Source organism: Primulina tabacum, chromosome 3 (genome assembly GCF_025594145.1).
Source record: "Primulina tabacum isolate GXHZ01 chromosome 3, ASM2559414v2, whole genome shotgun sequence".
NCBI classification, from domain to species: domain Eukaryota; kingdom Viridiplantae; phylum Streptophyta; class Magnoliopsida; order Lamiales; family Gesneriaceae; genus Primulina; species Primulina tabacum.
Genome location: NC_134552.1, coordinates 30719760 through 30740786, shown reverse-complemented (window position 1 = coordinate 30740786; position 21027 = coordinate 30719760).

The window sequence follows — 21027 nt, the reverse complement described above, 5'->3', positions numbered from 1 at the left end:
AAAATCGTGTGTACGTGTGATGAAAACATGTGTAGAATTTAAATGGGCTACGTGGGGCCACTTTTTACAATACTATTCATTGAAAGACATCAATTAAATGCGTAATTATCAGTCACATCAGTTATTATGGAATATTTATCGATTAATTAGTTAACTTATTGGAGAAGATCAGTTAGGTCAGCAACTGAGTGATCAGTTGAAGGCTGGTCATTTCAGTTGAAGACCAAATGACTATTGTCTTCTCAGTTAACCGTTTATATTCGATATTCTCCCTCAATAAATGCATATGAATAAAAGAAAGGGTAAGATAAGCTTAGTCTGAATAAGTCAAAGGCTTTCAGTTGACTAGAATCTCTTCATCTTCTTCTATTTTTTCAATATCAGTTGTCATGAATTGTCTAATTGATTGTCCCTTTGGCAAGATGCCACTGAAAAAGAACTGAATCGTGTAACCTGGATGAGATTATATAAATAAAATTGTTGTTTCGATTCATTGCTCTTTCGTTATCTGCATATGAACGAATATCAGTTGACAAACTGTTAATTAACTGATAATGGCTAACTAAATAATTATTAACTGATATTTGACTAACTGAATAAAAATCAACAACTGACGTAACGACATTATCATTGATATAATTAAGACAGATCAATTAAACCAAGAATATGAGAAAACTTATCCTCTGGTAAGAATTTGGTGAAGATGTCAGCTGCTTGTTGTTCAGTTGGTATGTATTCCAGCCTTATTGCTTTCTTCAGAGAATGATCTATGATGAAGTGATGCCTGATATCGATATGCTTGGTCCTCGAGTGAAGAACAAGATTGTATGTAATTGCAATCGTTCTTGTAATATCACAAAATATTGGTGATTCTTTTGCAATGACTCCATAATCTTTCAGTTGTTGCTGAATCCAGATCAGTTGTGCACAGTAGCTTCCAGCAGCAAGATATTCTGCTTCAGTTGTGAAAGTTGCTATGGATGTTTTCTTCTTGTTGAACCATGAAATCAGTCTGTCTCCTAGAAACTGACATGATCCACATGTGCTTTTACGATCTAGCTTACATCCTGCATAATCTGCATCTGAATATCCAACTTATTTGAAAGCAGAGTCCTTAGCATACCATAAGCCCACATTTTGTGTGCCTTTAAGATATTTTAAGATGCGTTTGGCAGCTGAAAAATGCGATTGCTTAGGATCTGCCTGAAATCTAGCACACATACAAACAACATATACAATATTAGGACGACTAGCAATTAGGTACAATAATAAACCTATTAAACCTCTGTAAAGTGTCGTCTCAACTGATATCCCCCCTTGATCATTATCTAGTTTGATTGATGAACTCGTGGGAGTAATTGCAGGTGAACATGTTTCCATGCTAAATTTCTCAAGAAATTCCTTCGTATGTTTGGTCTGACTGATAAAAATACCAGTTTCCAGTTGCTTCACTTGCAGACCGAGAAAAAATTTCATTTCACCCATCATACTCATCTCGAATTTTTCCTGCATTAACTTGGCAAATTTCTCACATAATTTAGGGTTTGTTGACCCAAAAATAATATCATCAACATATATTTGTACACGTAAAATGTGATTATTCTTTGAAAATTTGAACATAGTCTTATCAACTGATCTAACAGTAAAATCGTGATCAGTTAGGAATTTTGTAAGAGTTTCATACCAAGCTCTTAGAGCTTGTTTAAGACCATATAAGGCTTTGTTCAAATGATAAACATGATCTGGAAGAGAGTGATTAACAAAATCTGGTGGTTGTTCAACATATACTTCTTCATGCAACTGACCGTTCAAAAATGCACTCTTCACGTCCATCTGGTAGACTTTAAAGTTCTTGAATTAGGCATAAGCAAGGAACATTCTGATTGCTTCCAGTCTTGCAACTGATGCATAAGTTTTATCATAATCTATTCCTTCTTCTTGTCTATATCTTTGTGCTACAAGCCACGCTTTGTTGCGCACAACTGAACCATCTTCGTTCAGTTCGTTTCTGTATACCCACTTTGTACCTATAATGGTTTTAGAAACTGGTCTTGGAACTAAGTTCCATAAATTGTTATGGGTAAACTGATTTAGCTCTTCTTGCATGGCATTTATCCAGTTAGGATAAGCAAGAGCTTCATCAGTTTTCTTAGGTTCAAGTTGGGAAACGAAAGCTGAATGATTAAATAAATTAAACATTTGATTCAGAGTTCTTACCGAATCAGATGGATTACAAATTATCGATTCTGGTGGATGTGATTTCTTCCATCTGTACTCAACATTTGTTGCATCCATCTCTACAACTGCTTCGGTTGGAAACGGAATATTTTCTTCAGTTTCAGTTGCTCCTGTATCAACTGATTATCAGTAGCAATTTCTTGTTCAACTGATTGATCCAGCACTTCAGGTTCAGGTGTTTGAAGGATATTTCGATTAATATGATTCTCTTCTTAATTATCATCCTCCAAACTAATATCTAAAAAGCGATCAACTAGCTCGACTCGATCAGTTGGCTTATCAGTTAGCATAGATTCATCAAATACAGCATGAATTGACTCTTCTGCATTCAAAGTGCATTTGTTAAAAACTTTGTAAGCTTTACTAACTGATGAATACCCAATAAATAGTCCCTTTGCAGATTTAGCATCAAAATCTTTTAAATGATTTTTGCCATTATCAAGAATAAAACATCTGCACCCGAATATTTTGAAATAAAAAACCACACTTTTGCGTCCATGCCAGATATCATACGGTGTTTTCAAATGATTCTTATTAATCATTGATCTGTTCTGAGTGTAACATGCATTGTTTACTGCTTCTGCCCAAAACGTCTGAGAAATACCAGAATCAGCAAGCATTGTTCTAGCAGCTTCTTTAAGGGTCCGATTTCTTCTCTCAACTACACCATTTTGTTGAGGAGTTCTTGCTGCTGAGAGCTTATGCTTGATCCCAGTATTTTCTAAAATTGTAAAATATTTTGATTGATGAATTAAGTCCCTCGATTAGACCTTATTCGATCAATCCCAACTGATTTTTCATTTAATAGTCTTTTAAAAAGCTTAATTAGTTGTGCAGCAGTTTGGTATTTGGATTTAAGAAAGATAACCCAAGTAAATATTGAAAAATCATCCATGACTACTAAGGTGTATTTAATTCCTCCTAAGCTCATGACTGGTATAGGACCAAAAAGATCCATATGTAGCAGTTCTAAGCATCGGGAAGATGATTTACAACCCTTGTTTTTAAATGAAGATCTTACTTGCTTACCAAACTGACATGCTGAACAAATTTTATCTTTTAAAAAATATATTTTAGGAAAACCCGTTACAAGATCATGGTTACTCAGATAAGCAATAGATTTAAAGTTTAGGTGGTTCAACCTCTTATGCTACAACCAGTTTTTAGAAGATTTGAAAGTTATAAAACAAACTGATGCATAAGGTTGATCAGTAACTAACTTTGTAGGTGTTCCCACAACGATTGCCAGTTAGGATGACCTCATCAGTTAAGTCTCTAACTGAGCAAATGTGTTTGTCGAACTGAACGGAGAATTTATTGTCGCATAACTGACTGATGCTAATCAAGTTATATTTCAAATTCTCAACTAGTAAAACATCTTTGATAGTAAAATTACCATGGATAAACTTACCCTTACCCATAGTTTTACCTTTGGAGTTGTCTCCAAAACTGATGTTTGGACTAGATACTAGGTTGATTGTTTGTTTGTACCTATCACCTGCAATCACACACAATATATAATCTTGGTACCCACATCTATCTGGGTCCTAAACTGATTAGTCCTTTAGGAACCCAGACTTGGACCAGTCTAACTGACTTTCCAGTTGCTGTGTTCCAAATAGTTTTTCTAAGCTTGTGTATGCTTGATGTGTAGTGTGCAGATGAAGCAATATGAACTTTAACCTTGTTCAACCGGTTGTTCAACCGATATCCTTTCTGAATAATCTTATTGTTATAGTAATTGGAGTAGCCATTTGAATAGTTCAGGTATTTATTGATGAACATTTTTGGTGACTGATTTTGTAGGTCAGTTGAAATTTTTGTGCTACAACCAATACTATACCTTCTAGCCTTGTTCTTATTTTCAATAGGCTGTACAATTGGTTGGCTCAGGTTGTTCTTGTACCACAACAGATTTTACAAAGTGAATATATTTCTCTTTGCCCATGTTCAGTTTTGGCTGAGTATCACTGGTGAAAGTTTCATCTTGGTTGCTAAACCCTAAAATAGTTTTATCAGTAACTAATTTTTGTTTATCTTGTATTTCAGCTAGTGCAACAGATGATTTATTCCATGCCTTAATAAGCTCAGTTTGCTTTGAATTCTCAAGCATCAACTGCTGAATCATAGATTGATTCTTGTTTATTTCAGCATTCAGCTCAGCAATCTTCTGTTTAAGAATCAACAGATCAACTGATTCATCAGTTTCAATTTTATCGTCTTTGGGATTAGTTTCCTTTGCTTTGGCCTTCTCATAAGATAGGGCAAGCTTGTGATACATGTCATGAAGTTTAGAAATAAGTTCATCTCATGTGAAGTCAGTTGAACTAAAATTGAATACCTTTTGACTGGTTGACTCTAGTTCTGTGTCGTCAGCCATCAGACACTTGACCTCCTCATCATCATCACTGGAGCAGCTCAAGATCTCAGGTTCTGAATCATCACTGTCAGATTCTGCCTATTTGAACTTGCTTTCCTATGCTAGAAGCCCCTCATGTTTATTTCTGTATGATTTCTTATCATCCTTAGTTCTTCTCTTGTGCTCGTCAGATTTCTTTCCCTTTTCAATTGACCCTTGACTGTCCTTCATTGGCTTAGGACAGTCAGCAATAAAGTGACCAGCTTTGCCACAGTTGTAGCAAGCATTAGGTTCTTCGTTGGAGTTATTTCTCGGATATTGTCTTTGAAAGTTTCCTTGATTTCTTCTCATAAATCTTCCAAACTTTTTGACAAATAATGACATACCGTCATTACTTAACTGATCAGCAGATTTGTCAACTGAACCAGTTGGTTCCAGTTTGACAGCAGTTAGGGCAGTTGTAGCAGCTGGTGTAGAAGGTTCCCCTTCTCTGGTTTGCAACTCAAACTCGTAGATTTATAAATCAGCAAATAAATCATGAAGTTTGACCTTGTTTAGGTCATTTGATTCTCGCATTTCCATGGCCTTAACATCTCATTCCTTGGGAAGAACTCTGACTACTTTGAGTGCTACCTCTTTATTTGAATACAACTTTCCGAGTGCATTAAGTTCGTTTAATATGCTATTGACTCTTTCATCATATTTGTGGATGGATTCTCGAATATTCATCTTGATATTGTCGAATTTTTGAACAGCAACAGATAGTTTATTCTCCTTGGTTTGCACATTGTCTTCGCAGAGCTGAATCAGTTTTTCCCAGATTTCCTTAGCAGTTTTGCACATTTTTATTTTGCTGAAAGTGACTTTATCCAGTGTTTTGTACAAAATGTCTTTAGCCACGTTGTCCGAGTTGGCTTTTCTCCTGTCTTCAGCTGTCCATTCATCTCAGGGTTTTTCAATGCGGTGTGGTGCCCCATCAGTTATGGAAACAATTGTGTTTGCCTTTAATATTTTCATGGGTCCGTCTGTAATAACATACCACAGGTCATCATCTTGTGCAGCTAGATGAGCCTGCATTCTGATTTTTCAATCATCAAAATCCTCTCTGGAGAACATTGGAATTTTGTTGAATGAAGACATTGTAATCAGTTTGTATATTGGAATATTAAGGAACAAGATTCAATTGCTTTGATATCACTTGATAGGATTGGGTAAAGGTTAAAGAGTGTTTAAAGGGGAGGGGATTGAATAAACACTAACAATTTTCACAACCTTTTCTCTTTTTATGAGTCAGTTTAGTGATAAACTGATAATTGGGAATCTTGTAAGTCGATATCAATCAGTTAACAATAAAAGTACGGAAATAAACTGACTGATAGATAGAATAAAATAGAAATGAGAAGACACAAGATTTTATGGATGTTCGGAGATTTCAAAAACTCCTACGTCACCCTTTTTATCACAAAGATAGGATATTCACTAAAAGACTTTGATCGATACAAAGATTTGTACAGACCCACTTCAGTTTTGGACTTAACAAAGCCAAACTGAAACTCTTAGTTACGAACCAGTTTACAGTACTCAATTGGAATGAAATAATTTAGCACAATTGATCTCTTCAAGATCAAGTATTATAATAATAACAGTTTGTGCTTGTAAGCTCGAAGTATAGCCTTGAATGCAATGAATGTATACAATAAGCGTGAGATTTGAAATTTGAAAAGATTTCAGCATAGTAACAGCTCAGTTGATAGAATAGTATATCGATCGTGTTGATTCAGAGAGTTTCTCAGCTGCTCTTTTCTGCTATTTATAGGCTTTGCCTCCAACGGTAATATTGAATACGATTTGAAACTTTCTATCCGTTTGCCACATCAACATTATTCTGACAGTCGTACACTGCAGCTTTTCTGAAATGGTCCAACTACTTGTTGCAGTCAACTTTTGTATAGTTGTCGGTTGAACGTCATTTTCCTTAACCGATGACGTGTACTGCTGAAAGATTATCTGATAGGATGTAGCTAATAAGCTCACAACTCATTATAGTAACTGATCAGTTCCAACATGATACATCTACTAATCGTTTTGCTTAAAAAGTACTAGAAATTTTTTTTAAAACCTTACTAGCATCGGCCGAAAACTTACCAAATATATAACATATTTTTGCACAATTTTTCAAAATAAACCAACCAACTAGTATTTGAAAATCAAAGGAAATATTCAAACCATAAAATCGTCAAACGTTTTACCAACCCTAAAAAGCAATAATTTGAAAAGTGTAGCTTATACTAAACCTCTCAAAATCTCTCAAAAATAATAAATAAATAGTCATAAAATCTTTAACATAATCATAAACGTAAATGCGGAAAATAGAAGCGCTGGTCCTCGGGTCATGTGCAACTCCAGTCCAGTCAAATCAGGCATCCAAGCCTACTTCAACATTATTATCTTACTCACCTGCATAAATCACACCTAGTGAGTCTAAAGACTCAACACATTGTATTTTGATACCAAATAATACGTATAAAACCACAAGCAACAGTGAAAATACTTTTATGTAAAATCCCATTTTCATGACATGCATAAACATTAAACAAAACATTTTCATAAACTTTTCATAAACAAATTCATATTCATTATCAACATATTCATCCTCAACATATTCATATACATATTATCATCAACATCTACGTATTCATTTTTCCTTTCGTTGAATTCAGATCGTTAATTGTGACTTTCGTGTTCATCTACGTCTACGTGTTGGGCGATGGATCCATCTACATGTAACCACAATACTGGGCGGCAGGGACATTAGCAAGACTCTCACCGGTCAACTGAGTCCTAGCCTTACATATTAACGTATCATCTTATACATATTCGTATCCACGGAAACACGATCGTCGGGCTCTCACTGAGACCGTCACCCTCACGATATTTCCAGCATATCATCGTATTAGTCACAATTACTTCATTTCCTTCAACGTTTCATATTCTCATCACTTTATAAAATTTAAACATGCATATAACGTTTTTCTTTTTAACCAAGCATGCAACATATCTTTTAACGTTCAATATTACATCATAAAAATCCATAATATTTAAAATAAACGTTTTAAAATTTAAAATTTTTAAACATTTAGAACAAACATTTTAACATCATAAACATTTAATATTAACATTTAAATCATAAACATTTAAAATAAACATTTTAACATAAAAATCCAAAAACATATAAAATTCCATACACATTTAAAATTGGCATATTAACAAATAAAAATTCATAAACATAAATAATTATTGAAAATAATCATATTAGCATATAAAGAAGCATTCAGGACACTACCATGATGTTTACTACTAGACGTAAAATTTAACGTTTTTGACATTTTCTTGATTTCGTTGACTCTTACATGTCCCAAATAATTATTTAAGCTTATATGAATTTTATTATATTTTTATTTGACTTAAATCGATGACTTTTAGATTAATCTTTAAATATAACATATAAATGCGTTTTAATCCCGAATTAAACCAAAATTTAATGTAAAATTCTCAAATTAAAAACATAGACTTTTAATAATTATTTGAGCTTAAATAAAATTTTTCATAATTTTATTCCGCTTAAAACTAGGTGTTTTAATTAATTCCTTAATCACGTTTCGTGCGGTTATTAAATTCCGGAAACTCGTTATTTTGATCCCAAATTTTAAACATAGCATTTTTATTATTTATTCTACTCTTTCGAGTCATGAGCCACACCCATGGAGACATGGATTTAATTTTAGTCTTATTATTTTTGTTTTTGACCCCTTATTGAACCACCCGAGCCATTTTCCAAAATACTCGAGCCAAACCCAAGCCAACCAACCTAGGAACCCTCATGACCATGCCCAGCCAAAAGAACCAGCCATGGCCCGCTCAAAAACCTCATGTCCCCTCACCCGATTGCATGCATGTGTGTAGGTGTTTGACTTAGTTGCTCTAGGACTCATAATTGGATTAAGACTCAACCATCCCCTTAACCCTTGACCAGCACTGCCCCTCAGTGACCCTGGACCACGCTCAGACCTAGCCTATGGAACTCAAGCATGAAGCTTCTGAATCCAGGAAACAACCTGCGCGTTCTTTGCTTCCCTCACGCTAACCATTTCCAGTCGAGCCAGCGGCGAACCACTCCACTCCAGCCCATGACCCAACCCTTGTACACCCTCTTAGAACCTTAAGGACCTAGCCTAGCCTAGCCCTAAGCCCCCTGGCCGAGCCTCTTCTTCCCTGCACCAGCTGTCCCCTTCGCAGCTCTTGATGTTGCTCTCGGGGGGAGTCATAGCTTGCTAGGACTCCTCCCCAGCCTCTTGTCTCGAGTCCTAGCATGGCTAAGACTCTTCCACTGACTCAAGCCTGACCCTAGCCCAGCCCTAGTCTCAACCGAACCCAAGCTAAGCCACCAAGCCCTCAAAACCGTGCCCCTCAATCCCTTATGACACCCGATGGTTCCAGCTCTTATTCTATCGTGAGTGCAGCATGTTGGGGTGATTTAGGACTCTCTAAAACATGCAAAAACATCCCTCAAACCTATCCTATTCATTATAGCCCCTTAACAACATAGTATTCATGTTTTGGGTTCATAAACCATACTTTAAAAATCACATATGCTAGAAAAACGAAAATATAAAAAAGTGTCCCTTGTTTTTCATGCCAGATAATTTTAAATAATTACTATGGTGTGATGGATGAGAAAAAGGGATAATATGGCGTGCCTTTGACGATTATTCGTTGACGATTGCGAAGAACGACGACGACAACCTTGGCTTGATTTTTCCCTTGAAACTTTCGAATTTCCTCTAGAATATAAGGTGTGTGTGTCATGTGACTTGTGGGAGAATTGGAGAGTGTGGGGCGTGGGGTTTAGGGTTTTAATGGGGTAGAATTACATATTATATAGTTAATTAAGTACTAACCATGCTTAGGCCCATTAACCATGTTAATTAGGTCCATTAGTTCTTAATTAAAATATTAAAAATAATTTTGTTTAATGAAGTTTGTGAATTTATTAGCCGGGTTGCCAAAGCATATGTATTTTTGTTGAAAATCCAACACCGATAAAAATTATGTCCCGACATATAAAATCAACTCAAAACCCCTTATTTTCAAAAATAAGAAAAAGCATCATCCTTAATTTAATTAATCGAAAACAATTATTTAATAATAATATTTTACGTTTTTCAGCCCTCGGTCTCTGTTCCTTGATCGCAACTTGAATAACCCTTAAAAATACATTTTATGCATAATGACAATAAAATCATATTTAACATATATTCATGCATGTTACATAATCGATTAAGCAATTAAAATTAGTTAATTAGCCATTTTTCATATTTCCTAGATTTGCATGTAGTTGGATTACGTCGTCTTAATTTTGGACCTTACACAATTGATCAGTGAGTTGTCTGCGTAGTTTAGTTTCCTAGTCCAGTTGCCTTTGAAAATCTGCATATTAATCTTCAATTATAGGCAACCGATAGTTTGCATATTTTAGATCGGTTTCTATCAGTCTTCTTGATCAGTTAGTTCAATATATTAAGCGCTCAGTTTGTCAAACTTCCGAAATTCAGTTTCCAACACAAACTGAAAGACATATTGAATACTTGAGAAATAAAGAATACAAATATTTATGGATGTTCGGAGACATCAAATGCTCCTACGTCAGCCCTTCTATCTCAAGGATATGATTTACACTAAAAGAATTTGATTAATTACAGGAGCTGTGATTACCCACTTCAGTTTGATCTTAAACACAGCCACACTGAAAATCTTAGTATCTTTAAAATTTTATGAATACGCAACTGATATATTTTTCTAAGCACTAACTGATCTAAAAAGATCGAATATATTAACAATAAGTGCTTCTGCTATTGCTCAAAATATATCCTGAAAGATATGAATATATCTGATAAAGCGTGAGCTTTTTGTAACTGAGAACTATTTGCTTGTTCTTGTTCTTGCAAACTCGATAATTGTTGCTCTTCACTATTTCTCTATTACTCTCTTCTCAGATGATCTTATCGGCTATTTATAGGCGTTGCTCCGCTCCCAACGGTAATATTGAAAGCGTTTAAACGTCATATATCCGTTGATTTTTCCTGAGTAGATATGTCATCATTCTTCTGAAAATCGTACACTATGGCATTCTGATATGTGGTGCTCCCATTACAAGTTGCAGTCTGCTTTTGTACAAATTATCGGTTGTTTGTACAAATTATCGGTTGCTTGCTACGATGAACTGACTATGTAACTGATCAGTTTGATAGTTCAGTTCGCTATACATCTTCAGTTAGCTTTAATCAGTTTAGTTGCCTTCGATTGTTTAGCGCATTAATTATCAGTCGGCCAACTTCAGTTCAAGTCATTTCAGTTACGTTACATTCAGTTGAGTTGATCAGTTCTATAATCTTCAAACGTTTAATTTGTCAAACTCCGAAATTTTGATTCCAACAATTTCTCTTTTTTTGGTGTTCGACAAAACTTAGAATTCAGGAACTGATATGAGCTGAACCTTGTAGATAAAATAATTTTTCATTTGCCAATAATCTTTCACTGTACAGATTCGTACAAAGAATGAAATAATTATGTAAAAGAATGAAAGAATGTCTTCTAATTGATATCTGCCAAATCAAAGAATATAAAAATAGAGAGTGTCTTCTAACTGATCTTTATTTCTTAGCTCTTTCATCAGTCGGTTCTTAATCAGTTGGTTGACTCGGTCTTTTCTTTGATTGTTGCTGCTGCTCTTCTTCCCCCTTTTTTTCGACACCGCCAACTCGCTTGGATAAAATGCGGACTTCTGAAGTGACTTGGGATATATCATTAAACATTTGTTCTTGCATTAAATCCATTCTCTTTGTCATGCTTGTTTGTATGAAATCAATCCGATTGATAAGCATGTCTTGAGTTTGGAAAAGAGCTGGTACTGTCACTCTATCCTTATTCAACAGATCTAATAGAAGAAATAAGAAAGTAATATCTTTAGTAACCTGGTGAAGACTCTTCATAGTATTCTCCTTCATAGAATCAATCTTTAAGCCCTAGAATCCACGCACCAGCAACACACCTCACGCACCCTTACGTACCAGCGGCTCTTCGCACATACCAGCAGCTCTTGCAGCCTTTGGCTCGACTCTTGGCTCACACCAGTCCCTCACCAGGACTCTTAGGCATGTCCCTAGCCCCTGGTCCAGCCATTACACTGTAAGGCTCAAGATTTATTAGTCTTCATTGATGTGATATTCGGAAGATATGAGTATGCATGACATGTAATGAGAAGCACTAAATGAGATTATGAAGTGGTGCATGAAATATAGACCGCACCCGCGGTAAGGAAAGGACCGCACCCGCGGTTGAGCTCATGAATTATGGAAGAATTACAGTAGTATGAGCGCACCCGCGCTACGAACAAGACCGCACCCGCGGTTGATGGACAGAGAGTTGGAGATTAATTACGGAAGTGACACCGCACCCACGGTGCTAGACAGACCGCACCCGCGGTGTTGTACCAGTGAGGTCAGCGCACCCGCGTTACAGGACTGAGCGCACCCGCGGTGCTAGACAGACCGCACCCGCGGTGTTGTACCAGTGAGGTCAGCGCACCCGCGTTACAGGACTGAGCGCACCCGCGGTCGAAGCTTTCGGAAAAGTTGATGTATATCATTACACTGAGCGCACCCGCGGTTATTGAATGATCGCACCCGCGGTGTGACGTGCAACATGAAAAATAAGCCATGTTTCCTGGCGTTGCATGCAGTATATATATATAAGAATTGCACGCCTTTCCTTCAAAAAATTCAGAAAAAGGTCGAAGCTTTTGAGAGAAAAATCCTTACGCCTTTTGTGAGAAATCCGTCCGTCTGTTTTTGAATCCGACTTCAGTACTGTGTTCCTATCAACGCAGGCTACAACTGGACGTAAGTTTCGTTACGTTTATACATGATTTGAATTTATGATATTGTCAGAATTGAATATGAATGAAATATGATGTTTCTGCTACAGTAGACATTGTATAAACGAAGTCAGATTAAAGAATAGACTGTTTATGAAATTGTTATGAATTTCAGAGTTGATTTAGTTGAGATTCTATATCAGAGTTGTGTTATTATTCAGATTTTGAGTTGTACTGATACTGGTTATGAATTCTGGTATTATATCTGTGAGGTTGAGATAGACGGGGTTATCGTGACTGTATTATTATGCCGTCGAAACATCAGTAGATTGATATTGATCAGATTCATTAATGATTTCGATTGTATCGTGATATCATTGATATGAATTAGATTGTACCTTGTTCAGATATGGATCAGATTATATAATGATTTGAGTATTGATCAGAACAGGTCTTGAATTGAGTTATATACTGATATGGTATTTATATGATCGTCATTATCAGATTTGGATATGGACAGACTGGAATACAAGACTTCGTCTTCATCAGACCGAGAAGAGAAAGGTATAAATGGATGTCAATTGGGAGATCGACTTGAGTTAGATTTAACTCGAGTTTCCCTAAACCACATACTTGTATGGTATTGTTTTTATAGCTTTGTGTTTTAATGAGTATGTTTATTCTATTGAGTTAGAAGTAGAAAGCAGAGAGCTATTAAGTAAGAGTCACTGACAGAGGGGTTAGATTTTGACAGACTTGTCACTGACCCATTGCACATTGTCAGAATAGGCTTAGTCTTGGTAGATACGCCAAGGCACTGGACGTTTGGTATATCGTTATGCTTCAGATACAGATAGCATTCTATTCGATATAGATTAGACCAAAGTCCAGAAATAAGAACGTACCGCCACTGCGACTGGTAGTAGTAGGTGGGAGACTTGTTACGTTCTTATTCACCGGGATCCCTAGATTAGAATGAGAGATGAGTCGAGTTTTAGATATTGAGACTAGAATTTGATTTACAGATCCGTATTGATTTATGTTTCGTAGATTACGATTCATGTTTTATTTAAAGACTGGTATGGATACATGTTGTTTGATTATGCTACATGTGATAAGATATAATTCATGCTTTTATGTTAATTCAGTTAACTGCATGTATACATTATTTATACTGGGATTTATTCTCACCGGAGTATCCGGCTGTTGTCTTGTTTGTATGTGTGCATGACAACAGGTGGGGCATGATCAGGGTCAAGAGGATGATGAGAGATCGAGATTAGAGTTGTGATTCCGGACTTGGATGTAGACTTGGTTTAATACTGAAAACTAATAGTTGAACCTTAGACTAGTTTGAATAATTTTTGTACATTATTGTACTTTTATACTGAGATGTATATTAGTTAAATTCCATTCCGTTCCGCACTTATATTTTAAAAAAGGAAAAGTTTTAGACCCAGTTTATCTTAATTGATAATTAAATCTCAAAGATGATTAAGAAGATGATTAGCGTCCGGGTCCCCACAAAAGGTGGTATCAGAGCGATAGATCCTTTAGACTGAGATAGAAGAGAATGAGCGGGGTAGATTGAGCTTTCTTTCCTTGCATGTGATTGCTAGCATGAGATTTATTTTAATGTTGACTTACATTGTGTGTGCTAGCATGACATTATGCTTTACTGCTTTAAAATACATGTTATCTAATTATCTGATTTGAATTGGTAATATGTATTATTGAGTATGAATCAGATTTAAGATTGGAACAGATTTGTAGTATTTGTGTACTAATGTTTTGATAAGAAGATATACCTCCACGGAGAATTCCAGAAAGGGGTAGTACTTCGACTGAACAGATAGATGTATCAGAAATTCCGATGGAAACACAGATGAAGAGGTTTCAGTCATTTCAACCGCCAATTTTAAAGGGTACTCAGACGCCAATAGATTGTGAGAATTGGCTTGAAAACATAGAAATGCTATTTGAATTTCTTGTTTTCACAGATGATTGTAGAGTCACACTGATTGGGAACTAGCTAAAAGAGACTGCAAGAAGTTGGTGGCTAATAACCAAAGAAGCTGTGGAACAACGTAGTTCACTAATTACGTGGAAAATTTTTAAGGTTGAATTCTATCAAAGATTTTTCCCCGTATCATACAGACAAGACAAAAGTGCAGAGTTTTCAAATTTGAGACAGGGTCACTTGAGTATTGATGAGTATTTGGGCCAGTTCTTTACCTTGCTACGTTTTGTCCCTCATGTTGCTAGAAATGATGAAGCTATATCTGATCAGTTCATTCAGGGATTGAATTCGGAGATACGTACATTGGTAAAGGTGAAACGATCGATTAATTTTGCTGATACCTTGAACAGAGCCAAAAGAGCAGAAACAGTTCTGAGAGGACAAAAGAGAGCATCGTATGTTCTTCCAATATCGAGTTCACAGCAACTGCCCCACAGAGTTGAGATGGGCAGTACCAGTAGTGGGACGAAAGAACAGTTACAAGCTCGAAAGAAGCAGTTCAAGAAGTTAGGGAGCGGGTCATCTAGCTCCAGTGGTTCTAGCTCGAATTACATTGTAGGGTATTGCAGAACTTGTGGAGGAAGACATCCTACCGAGCAATGCCAGGGAGTGACTGGTATTTGCAATATCTGCAAACAACGGGGACACTTTGCTAAAGTTTGTCCACAGAGAGATTCCCGAAAATTTCAGGGATCAGGACCATCTGGTGGTAGTGACCGAGGAACAGACCCAAGAGGCACTTGATGATATAGTGGCAGGCACTGTTCTTTTATGATTATATTGCATATGTATTGATATATATTAATGCATTTCTTACGATTGTCTTTGAATGGGTTGCATTGAGATATACTGTATCTGTTGAGTTTGATTGTACTGTAGTATTGATTCCCTTACTTGTTGGGAAAGAAAGATTGATATCAGAGATTTCTGTGAAATATTGTATACTACAGTAAGATGAGAATGAGGTCGAGTTAGATTATGATGTACTTGTGTTTCTGATTTGACCGCATTATTGATAGTAATATGCTGAACAAGTAAAGAACTATTGTAGATTCCTTCCAGGAAAAAAAAATATATAAGATTCAGACCAGATAGGGCTGATGAGTAAAGATTTCACGTTAAGGATTCTAGATTTAGAATTCCTTGGATATCTGTATTGTCTATGATTCGATTATTACAGAAAGGAGCATATGACATCCTTATGTATTCAGTAGACATGCTGAAATCGAGACTAGTATTAGCAGATTTGCCAAGTGATGTACGAGTTAGTTGACGTCTTCCTAGATAAGATTTCAGATTTGCTTTATATCAGAAAGATAGATTTCAGAATTGAATTGATACCAGATACTGGTTGTGTTTTAGAATTCAGTACAGAATGATATTGAATGTGCAGAATGTCACTGAATGAAGTGAAAGAATTGAAAGATCAGTAAAAGAGTACGGGCCAGGAGTTACATTTGACTTAGTGTTTCCCGGTGACATATTTCAGTATGTTCAGAGATATTCTGATGATTTCATGCTCGTTGTATCTATGAAATTTTGATATATTTGTAGCATCTGATTGACTGAATCGAATATCTGAAGATTGTATTGAATACTCTGAGAACTGTGATTATTGTATACAGAAATTATTCAGATATGAATCCTGCTTGAAACAGATTATATTAAGAGTATGTGATATATGAAGTTAGTATACCGATTGATTTTGACACAGTTGAGATTGTGATCAGTGACTGAGAACGATACCGATATCAGAAAGATCAGAAATTGCAGAATGTCAGAAATTTATTTTGATCTTAGTTGGCAGATTATCTTATACGATTGTTGTCTGGTATCTGCTTGAGTATTGTTATTGTTCTAACACAATATTTGAGACGACTTATATTGTTTGAGGGCATATTATATTTGCATATGATATATAGCAGTTGATCTGAGCGATATGAAGATGTGATTGATTAGGCAGAATTGACAGTATTGCCAGAAATTGCAGTTTTATGAGTTTACTAAACTCACTAGATCAGTATAGATTATTGATATTTCGAATCTGATTTGATATTACTGTTGTTCTGAATCCGTATGTGATACAGATTATTGTGAACCGTTGAGATTATATACAGTTCAATCCGAATCAGAGTTGAATTCGAGAATTTCAGTAGATCAGAAATATAATCAGAATGTTCAGAGCTTAATTTCAATAATCAGAACAGAGCATCGATCAGAGTGACAGATATGTAATTTTATGGTATGAGAATGATTATCTTGTGATGTCAAATGTTTCAGAATTGTACAACAGAATTTGATATCGACAATCAGAACCGAATACCAGGTAGGTATTTTTCTTTAATTTATATTATTAACTGATTGTTTATACCAAATAGTTCAAATTGGAAATGACAGATAGGGTCAGAAGCGCACAGAAATGGATTCAGTAGTCATTCAGGTAACAGAAAGTATATGATAATTCGAACAGATAGTTTTGATATAGACCAATTAAATCAGTTAAGACAGAATTTATGCTGAAATGTTGGCAGAATTGTACTGAAATGTCTGAACCGCCAATAAATGAAGATATAAAGATAGAGATCAGAAGAATTATTACAGAATTTGTATATTCTGACTAGACATGGGGAGTATAATTCGATGAATTTCGTAATGAGATCACTATAATACTTTCCAGATTGTGATATAATATGATTGTGATTGACAGATTGTTCAATCTATATCTATTAGTTTGTATAAGATGATGTACAAACATGACCAGATGACAAAGATCGATGTAATAACCAAGCCTGGTGTACGGTACGGTTTAAGTTTTCATAAGTTTATTGACTACTTGGTCAAGTTTAGGTATAGTTTGGATGTTAAGAGTTTCGATTCATGATTTATAGTATGGTTGGTTATAGATGATGTGTAGTGCTTTTGTAGCGGCGTTACGATTAAATTCATGATAAATTGTATATTGATCCAAATGAGGTGAGGCCTTTTCCATTAGAAAGATAAGACATAGAGGTGTAACTTTCTTATTTTGAGTTTTGTTCAAATCATTGTGGAAGGTAAGCCAAAAGTGCCCCGAAGTGTTTCGTGTGTTTCGACGTTCCTCCAGTGACACATGTTGGGAGAATGGGCATAAATTTTTACTTAGACGTCGAATTGATCTGAAATTTTGAGAGATTCAAGATAAGACATAGAGCTACAACTTTGTAGTTTACCACTTTTCCAAATTATGAAGGGAAGAGGCGTTTCAGAAGCGATCTTTGTGCGCCCGGGCGGGCCTTGTTCGAAATTATTGTGTTTTGGCCGTGAGTTCCGCGCCCGAGCGGAAATATATGTTCGCCCGAGCGGCCAGCGATTTTTTAAAAACGTGTTTTCGGATTTTAAGTGTTTTAATGCAAGAGTTGGTCTCATTTTTCCTCATTTCTACTCCTCCTTTTCGTTTCTTCTTCTCTTGGGAGACTAGGGTTCCAATTTCTCTCCTTTCTTTTCTTTAATCCAAGCTTCTTGTTAGTTATTTGTGTTGAGAGCAAGATTATTTTGGGATCAAGGAAGCTAAGGTAAGCTTTTGGTTTAGTTTATTCTTGGTTTTGGAGTTGGGAGAAATCATGGGTTTGGTGATGTGTTGATTTTATGGATTAATTGATATGGGTTTATGATTATTGAGTTGTTGATGGTTCAATAAATGGTTTATTGTTGTAGGTTTTGTACCAAGATTATAGATTCAAGGTGTTCTTGTGGTTTGTAAGTGGAATTTCATTCTTGTGCTCACATGATTATATATGTATTGTGTTTCAAAGGTTTTATTGTGTTATTCCCTTCATTTGATTCACTAATATGTATTGATACCTTTGTTGTATATTGTGGAGGCAATTGATGTCTCAACTTTGAGAAGGGAATACAAAAGAGAAAGAATATCAAAGTGTTTGATGAAATGTCCCAAAGAAAGAGTTTAAATGTTTTATGGATTGATAGATACATAGTCAGAGATTGCATGCAATTAGTTGATCAACGACCATAGGCTTATATCCCTCAGAGTTGTCGATTTATATCGATGGGATAAGAGCACCACAGACAGAGTTACTATTGATATCAATCCACCATAGTAAAGAGAAATACCATCTCATTGTTATGCTATTGCTACGATATACATGTTTCAGAGTTGATGGTATTTTATGTTTTCAAAGCCATGTTTTACAGAATATATTATGTATCATTGCTACGTAAGAGTTCCACTTGCTGAGTTTTATACTCATTTCAGTTATTTCATGTGATGCAGATAAGAGCGACGGACCAGGACGTTGATTGTGGCCCGGAGTCATATGCATACGAAGTTGGAAGGAAGATGTTATTTTGCAAGTATTTTTGGATCATGATCATAGGAATGATATTTTGTATTTTGTTATATCATTTGAATGATCATTTATTTACTTTTAAACATTTTCTGATGATGTATTTTGAAACCTTCCTTCATTTTATAAGAAAATTTTAAATTCCGCTGCTATTTTTATTGTAAACGGGTCGAGGTGTCACAATCGATGTCAAAGAAATGGTCATATTGATCAGAATGTAGAACTAGACTATATCAGATTGTGATTTTGATTGAGTTTGTAACTGTGGCAGAACGTACCATGAACTCATTCATATATTATCCACAGACTGATAGATAGCCAGAGCGTACTATTCGGATATTGAGAGATATCCAGGGAGTGGCAGTGCTGGATGCTAGCACCAGTTAATATGACCTATTGTCATCCTATGAATTATAGTATGATAATAGCCATCAGAAGAGTAATGAGATAGTTACAGACGATATATTGTACAGTGAATACTGCAGATTTCGTTGGTATAAAAATAATATCTCGAAGATACCTGAGATAAGTTTGATACGGTCAGAGATATGACAAAGAAAATGTAGCTAATTCAGAAAAGAATGAAGATAGCTCAGACCAGACAGACTTATTACGCCAACGTCGGATGATGACGATTGGTATTTGGGGCCGAAGATTTAATATATCCTTGACTGGGATAAACAGATTTGACATCAGCTAATGATATTGATTTGGTATGAGCTGTTGATTGGTATATACGGATATTGGCTAGCCAGTATTTTGCGATTGATTCGATTAAAATGATTTCGAGTGGTATTATGATTTTATGCTTCTTGAATGACTACTCCGGTCTGGAATCAGAGATCCGTGAAAGGAAGAAAATTTAGAACGAAGAATATTCTACTGTTGCATATACAGTAAAGTCGACAGAGCATTAGAAATATTCCTTGAAAGACAGAATTTGTTATCATGAGATTAAGATTTCAGAATGGATTCATCGAGATGAATTTTGATTTAAACTCTGTATACATTTCTTCTGATATATCTGAATTGATTACTTGTGATTTCGAGGACGAAATCATTTCTTAGAGGGTAAGAAATGTAAGGCTCGAGATTTATTAGTCTTCATTGATGTGATACTCGGAAGATATGAGTATGCATGACATGTAATGAGAATCACTAAATGAGATTATGAAGTGGTGCATGAAATATAGACCGCACCCGCGGTAAGGAAAGGACCGCACCCGCGGTTGAGCTCATGAATTGTGGAAGAATTACAGTAGCATGAGCGCACCCGCGCTACGAACAAGACCGCACCCGCGGTTGATTGACAGAGAGTTGGAGATTAATTACGGAAGTGACACCGCACCCGCGGTGCTAGACAGATCGCACCCGCGGTGTTGTACAAGTGAGGTCAGCGCACCCGCGTTACAGGACTGAGCGCACCCGCGGTCGAAGCTTTCGGAAAAGTTGATGTATATCATTACACTGAGCGCACCCGCGGTTATTGAATGAGCGCACCCGCGTTGTGACATGCAACATGAAAAATAAGCCACGTTTCCTGGCGTTGCATGCAGTATATATATATAAGAATTGCACGCCTTTCCTTCACAAAATTCAGAAAAAGGTCGAAGCTTTTGAGAGAAAAATCCTTACGCCTTTTGTGAGAAATCCGTCCGTTTGTTTTTGAATCCGACTTCAGTACTGTGTTCCTATCGACGCAGGCTACAACTGGACGTAAGTTTCGTTACGTTTATACATGATTTGAATTTATGATATTGTCAGAATTGAATATGAATCAAATATGATGTTTCTGCTACAGTAGACATTGTATAACCGAAGTCAAATAAAAAAATATACTGTTTATGAAATTGTTATGAATTTCAGAGTTGATTTAGTTGAGATTCTATATCAGAGTTGTGTTATTATTCAGATTTTGAGTTGTACTGATACTGGTTATGAATTCTAGTATTATATCTGTGAGGTTGAGATAGACGGGGTTATCGTGACTGTATTATTATGCCGTCGAAACATCAGTAGATTGATATTGATCAGATTCAGTAATGATTTCGATTGTATCGTGATATCAATGATATGAATTAGATTGTACCTTGTTCAGATATGGATCAGATTATATAATGATTTGAGTATTGAT